Below are 7,962 nucleotides of genomic sequence, written 5' to 3' on the forward strand. Positions count from 1 at the left end.
TGTGTAGTTGTTTCTTGTATGTAATGTAAAAGTGTTTTATGTAATAAAAGTGACTAATGTATGAACACATGTGTAGATTGTAAGAGATAATTGTTAAATAATGAATGAAGAGATGCAAATTTTTACCTTTATGCTGCTGACTTATTGACTTATAGTTCTGTCATGCTATCTTTCAGAGCGTTATTTCTGTAATAATTTGGGTCGTAGTACCGTCTAATAAATCCTTGTACCCTTAAGGTAATCACGATATTAGGGGTTCGTAATTTTCGTGTGTGTAGCCTTGTAATGCCGAAATGTGTGGTGTGACTACTGAACGGGTGGGTAACATGGATGCAACGGGCGCAAGACGCCATCGTGAAAGCAACATGTCACTTGTAACTATAACTCACGAGATAGAATACCCTGTACAAGCGAGTAGATGGCAAGGCCCTTGATAAGTCCAGGCGAGTTGGTGGTCAGCATGCATGGATTATAGAACCTACAAGATTTCTGTCAGGGAAAGATTTTATGTGTTGACAGTCAAGGCAAGAATCAACGCCCTGCCCACCCGCTCAAGGACACTCCAAGTGGAAACAAATGGCCACTACGACCGTGCAGGGTGCCAGAATATCGAGACGCTAAATCACATCTCGCAACAGTGCTTCTGAAGTCATGATGTAAAGATACGGCGTCATAATGCAGTGGCTAAGTACATTAAGAAAAGACTGTGCGTGATGGTGTTTGGAGTTAAAAACGAGCCAAGATATCAGACCAAGGAGGGGTTAAGAAAGCTGGACTTGGTGGCAACGCTAAGAAAAACAACGCTTGTCGTTGATGCCCCGGTGGTGTTGGAGCTCATTGATCTTGATTAGGCTGACTCAAGGAAGGTTCGCTACAACAAGGAAAACCGTAGCTTTAACGATAAGATCAAGGAAGAAGAAAAATCGGAAGACCTACATTTCTGGGGAGTCACAGTTAACTGGCGTGAAGTGTTGAGTCCATCCTTGGTAAAGAAACTTTAGTCACTCAAGATCATTAGAAAGGAAGACCTAACAGTCATTTCATCGAGAGTCCTGATTAAAAGTGCAACAGCACGGAGCAGATTTAACGAGATGGCCTTGATCCAGGCTTAGGATAGAAAACCAAGAAGAAGAGCTAGAATTGTTTAGAAATGGCTAACAAGAATCATATATATATATATATATATATATATATATATATATATATATATATATATCACTCTTCTGTAAAGGAAACAATGTTTATTAACAAACGTAATTTAAAAAAATAAGATAAAAATAGCCCAATTCCTCGTCATCTAATTAGTGACTTGCATGAATGAATTAACGAGATTTCCTTTGTCCCTATCTCCGAAGAGCAAGAACAAAAGAGGATCAAGAGAAAAGAAAAGCACTTATAAAAACACTTCAGTGCAAGACTCTGACAGCTGGACCTCTACGCTAGTTCTCTGCGAGCAACGGTATCTGATCTAAGAGGCTAGTTGCTGGCCGAGAGATCAGATAACGGACAACGCAGCTGACTTCTGTTATGTTTGGCACTTCCGCTCAAACATCTGTAGGGTTATCAATTAGTTGGAAAATAGGTTCGGTTGGCGGAAACCGGTAGGCTTAAATAATAGATGCCCTTGATATTAATACTTAGTATATTGTATATAAGGCTTAGTAGAAAGTAGTAGTATACAGAGAGCGAGGCTCGTAACTCCGATGCCTCTACCCGAGTTCGTTGGGTTGATCTTCAACACTCTGGCGTTTCGTTGTCCATCGCGAAGACTATATACACACACACACACTCGCAATAAGAATAGGAATGCACATATGCAACTTTACGTAGGAAAACTCGATACATCACAACTCCCTCCACCTTTTAATTGTGCATCTATCCTCGAGGAGCGTCTGAGCTTTTGCTGATCAGCGCTGATCAGCTGATTTTTATGACACCTCCATGTTTTTCCGGGTGCGACATTTACACGGTATAATGCTGGCGAGATTTGTTTCTCAATTACACCTGGCAATCGCTATTTTTAATCACTGCTGTAATTCGCTTCGCTGACATTTAGCCCTAATTCAAATTTGACATTACGTGATCCGTAATAGGATTTAGTTTGCTCGCGTTGACATTTCTCTACAACAATTTGCGTATGTGCTGGATGCAATTAATCAAATCTCGTACGCAATTCACGATTGTACATCAGTGCTGCCAGACTTTTTCCAGTCGTACAATGTTTGCAGCTTCTATAGTCGAATAAGAAAATATTTATCGCATCGCTTAAGTTCTCTCCCCCTTTCAAGATTTTTCCTACCTTATCTTTGAATGTCTGAACGAAATTTTTGGCTGCGCCGTTAGTAGCCAGATGATACGGGGGTGAAAATGAATGCGTTTTTTTATTATTTTTTGCAAAATTTTGAAATTCGACACTAGTGAATTGTGCGCTGTTATCCGAAACAATGTGATTTGGATATCCAAATCTTGCGAATAGATTTTTGCATTTTTCAATTACGCGATAAGCTTTCGTATTATTTTTGAAGTCGATCACTTCAGGACATTTTAAATGAGCGTTAATGACGACAAGGAACATGTGTCCCATAACGGGGCCTAAAAAATCCAGGTGTGTTCTTGACCATGCTCTTTCTGGCCATGGCCATGGAGTTAATATCGCTTTTCTGGGATTTTTCTGCGATTCAGCGCAAATTTCGCATGATTTTACAAGTTTTTCAATGTCCTCATCGATGCCTGACCACCGAACATAAGACCTAGCAAACATTTTTATTTTTACCATGCCCATGTGTGACATGTGTAGTTCGCGTAAGATGGTTGGTCTAATCGATTCTGGAATGATAATTCGAATTCCCTAAAATAAACAATTACTTTCCATCGACGGTTCTTTTCTTTTAATTTTGAAATTTCTTACATTTTCTAAAATTTCATTAGGCCATCCATTTTTTACATACAGTAAAACTTGTTTGAGAACAGAGTCGCGCATCGCTTCTGTTTTTATAGTTTTCCAATCAATTGAGTCTATTCCTTGCTTTACATAATACATAAGCGTGAAATCTGTGTTGAAGATTTGAGTATCATCTTCGATTGGTAAGTGCGATAGCGCATTGCAATTTCCATTATCTTTAGATTTAATATATTTGATTGTATATTTATAGCCCGATAAGAAGTACGCCTATCTTTGCAGTCTGCTTGCTGCCGTAATTAGTATCCCTTTTTTCGGTCCGAAGATATGTTGCAGCCGTTTGTGATCGGTTTGCAGTATAATTGCTTTGCCGTAAACAAAATTGTAGAACCACTTGAATCCAAATACTATAGCGCTCGCTTCTTTGTCGATTATCACGCTATTCAATTCTTTTGTCGGAATTTTCTTTAACAAGTATGCAATAGGTTTCTCGGTGCCATCGTCGTATTTATGCGACAGTACAGCTGATAGCCCATACGCTGACGCATCACAAGTGAGTATAATTTTTTTATCTGGATCAAAATGTGCTAATACGTGAGGCGATATTAATACTGTTTTAACCCATTTGAATGCTTTCTCGCAATTTTCATTTCATTCGAATGATTTCCTATTCGCGTATTCGTATAATGCTTGTAAATTCACCGATCTATTTTTCAAAAACCGAGCATAAAAATTAATTAATCCTCGAAATGTCGCAACTTCTTTCGTGGAAGTAGGCCTCGAAGCTTCTACCATCACTTTTACTTTCGATTTCGATCTATGCAAACCGTCGCGGTCGATAACAAATCCCAAAATTTGAATTCTTTCTTTCAAAAAGTCGCTTTTATCTTCATTTAATCGTAAATTACAATCCGAAAGACGTTTACACACTTGTTCTAATCTTTCCACGTGTTCTTCGTCATTTCGACAGGTAACATAAATGTTATCGAGGTACGTTGTAACTCCGGGTATGCCTCGTAAGCATTTGTCAATTTTTTGCTGAAAAATTCCAGATGCTGACGCTAGGGGCCGTTCATATATTACGTCACGCAGCTAGGGGGGAGGGGGGTATCGGTTTAGCGTGATCAAGTGTGACATGGAAGAAGGGGGGTCAACAGAAAACGTGACGTTTATTTAAAATAATAAAAAATTGGATTTCATCTACCCAACGTGACCTCTACTCCAGTATAAGGAACAGTCATACTTTAACTTATAAGTGTACTTTGATTATAACCAACCCTAAAGGCTATTAGTAAAAGCTAGTCAGAAATGAGTCTGAAGCTTGTTTGTGATTAATTGTATAAGTTTAAACGAATTAATCTAAAACTGTTATTTCAAAATTACTATTATTTAATAAATAATAAAAGTGTTCTGTAAAAATTGAGAATTTAATTTTAAAACTCTTTACCTGTATGATATTAAATCAACTACTCCACAAGATGACTCAAAAAATAATAACTTTAAAAATAATCACTACTAAAAAAAATATTATAATGTTAATAATACGTGACAAGCGGGGAGGAGGGGTATAAGACTTGCGTGATAAAGCGTGACAAGAGGGGGTGGGGGTCCAAAAAGTGACAAAAATAGCGTGACGTAATGTATGAACGGCCCCCTACTCTCTCTCCCATCTTAGTATAGCGAAATAACCCTGCGTGAGTAGTTATTGTTAATAAGTCGCGACATTCTTCTTCTACGCCAAATTGCATGTAAGCATGCATTAAATCCAATCCAGAAAACCACTCTCCTTCCTAAAGAGTAGCGAAAATATCGTCCATTCGATGAAGTGGGTAATTATTAATAATCATGAATGGATTCAACGTAAGCTTAAAATCTCCGCAAATTCTAATTTTTCCGTTTGACTTAATGATCAGTACGAGGGCGTGGCCCATTTGCTCGATTCTACGCTTTCTAATTGCCCTAATTGTATTAGTCGTTTGATTTCTTCTTTGATTAAAGGCTTTAGCACGTGTGGCACATGTCTTGTTTTGAGTGCTACCGGTTTCGCTTCGTCTTTCAAAACTATTTTGACTTTACTTCTGTTGTAAAGGCCTGGTGTCGACTCGAAAAGCAATTTATATTCATCACTTATGTAATCTTGAATGTTTTCATTGTTTATTTTAAAAATTGTATTTGAGTTCTGTTTACTTATTAAGTTACGTAATGGCCAACACTCGAAAGACATAAGCCACTGACGCCCAATTAGCGTGTGTCCTGTGCCCCGCATAATATGACAATTTAATTCGCAGGTCATGCCAAATAAGGTGACCTTGAAATTTTTTAGTTCTCCCGATATTTTGTAAATTCCATCATCATAACTACGTAACATATTATTTGACTTTTCGATTTTTCAATTTGAAAAATATTTATTTTTGAAATTCTCCGACATAACCGAATAATAAGTGCCCGTGTCGATCTCCATCGCTATCAATTTATTGTTCATGCTTACGTTTAGAAACTCGGGATCCGCTCGCTCGCATACATTCTTTATCAAGTCAGCATTACCTCCACTCATTACGTAGAAATCTTCGTAGTAGTAGACGTTCTCCGATAATTGGTCTGTTGCACTGCTGTTTGCTGCTGTTTCCACTTTGCGGCTGCACTGGCACGGTCTGCTTTCATCGGTAGTTTCCTCTCTTTCTACGTACTTGACCGATGATTTATTCTTGTTTTTATACGCCACTTTAATATGTCCTTACTTCCCACAGCTGCTGCATTTTGCATTTTTAAATCGGCATTCGGATGTCACGTGATTGCTCCGATTACATCGATAACACTTGACGGTTTCTTGTGTGTTATTTGATTTGTTTCCTTGGTTCGTTTTTTTTTTTTTTTCATAATTCAAGTTAAATTTAAAAACTTCACTCGTACTTTTGCCGTTTAGCATGCTACTTGAAGTAATTACATTTTTCACTGCGCTTTCTCGAGCTTGAGCTTTTTTTAGCGCTGAATCGAACGTAAGTTTTTCTATTCTAAATAATGCTATTCGAGTTTCCTGGTCTCGAATACCACAAACAAATGAAACTCTGCATGAAATCGATAAGTCCTTGAAATTACAATACAGTGATAGTTTTTTTAGACGCGCTAAGAATTCTGATACACTTTCTTAATTTATTTGACGAGCTTGGTTGAACTTGCATCGTTCCATCACTTCCGATGGCACTGGTGCCAAATGGTTGGTCATTATCTTTTTGACTTCATCGTAACTTTTTTCTGCTGGCTTATCTGTCGTACATAGGTTCTTTATCAGCTTGAAGGCATCTTCATCGAATTTAGTTAGCATAACTGCTCCTTTTTTCTCATTTTTGATGTCCTTTGCTGTAAATATTATTTCGAGTCAATCAACGAATATCTCCCAGTCATCCTTGCCCAGCGAAAATTCCAATTTAGATTCTGTTGACATTTCGAATTCTTGCCTCTCTTCTCCCGTTGATTTCACGTTTTCTCGTAGTGTCTTGACTGACACTTTCCTTAGTTCTTCTATATTCAAATTTTGCTCTGCTTCGATTTTCCTATCAAGCAGTTCTTGTATTACTTATTCTTTATTCAACTTATATACCCAACTGACCTTAACTTGAGTTTCAGCTTTTGATTTGTTATTACTACCGTCACTCATTAGCACTTTGCACGTGTAAGTTTTGTGTAAGTCCTCGTCACCACTGTTATGTTTGGCACTTCCGCTCAAACATCTGTAGGGTTATCAATTAGTTTAGAAATAGGTTCAGTTAAAGAAAACCGGTAGGTTTAAATAATAGACGTCCTTGATATTAATACTCACTATATTATATATAAGGTTTAGTAGAAAGTAGTAGTATACAGAGAGCGAGGCTCGTGACTCCAATGCCTCTACCCGAGTTCGTCGGGTCGATCTTCAACACTGTGGCGTCTCGTTGTCTATCGTGCAGACTATTTACACACACACCCTCGCAATAAGAATAGGAACGCTCATGCGCAACTTTACATAGGGAAACTCGATGCATCAGAATTCAAATGAAGTGGTGTTTAATGTAACGATCAACCTTTGAGTCATGAGAATGGTAATTTCTCTAAACCACCATTGGCAGCAGGTATTTAGTTTAATGATATAAACGATTTTTATCGTTAATTTTTTTAGATTTTGTTCGCAATTTCATATACACAATGCTCCTTTTTTGTGTATGGTCATTAGACTGGGTTAACGCTAGCCGATTTCAACGACAATTTATTCTATCATTATTATTGTTCCTATCTCCGTTAATAAGACCCTCCTGTTAACGCTTAAAATGAAGGAGAGGGGAGAAGGAACTCTGAAAAACCAAACTAAAAAACATGAAAAAAGGTTGATAGAAATACAATCATCCCAGGTGGTACGTCTCTAAATGAGAAAAATCCAGCCGTATCTTTCAACTTGGTACACCAACGCAAAGAAATGGATATTTCAAGTCAGGGAGACTCGCAGAATCGTTGAATATTTTTCATAGATAGCAGAAGAGTAAGTCAAAGTGGCCTTACAAGCACAGAGAGCACGAGCAGGAACAAGAGGATGAAGTCCGAAGAGAAAAGCTCAGACTTAGACACCACTGACTCTGACGAGGAAGAAGAAGGGCCCAGTTGGCTCACAAAAATTAAAAAGGTCAATATGACAATTATGGGGCATATGTCAGAGTTGCGAACAAAATACAAGTTTGCAAAGGATGCTAAGGAATTTGTTCAAGCACAAGTAAGTACGATAAAGAAGACAGCCATTGCTATGGCCTTGGAGAATATAGCCCTGAAGGCCTAAATTAAAGGAAAGACGGCTGATGAATACTTTCCGGTTGTAAAAGAACGCACAACCTTATTACCTGTATCAAAGAAGTCAAAAATAAAAATACCAGGGTTCCGCGAAAAAGTTACACAGCGGCAATCAAGTCAACTGCAAAGGAGATTGTATCTTCTGAAGCGATGACAAAGGTCTTTAAAAAAGCGATTCACCCTGTTATAGAGAAGCTAAACATCAACAACATAACCGGCCACCAAGCCGGCAGCATAGTGATTGAGTCAAG

Source organism: Copidosoma floridanum, unplaced genomic scaffold (genome assembly GCF_036245765.1).
Source record: "Copidosoma floridanum isolate Cflo_tuat_1 unplaced genomic scaffold, Cflo_Japanese_pri ptg000002l, whole genome shotgun sequence".
Lineage (NCBI taxonomy): Eukaryota > Metazoa > Arthropoda > Insecta > Hymenoptera > Encyrtidae > Copidosoma > Copidosoma floridanum.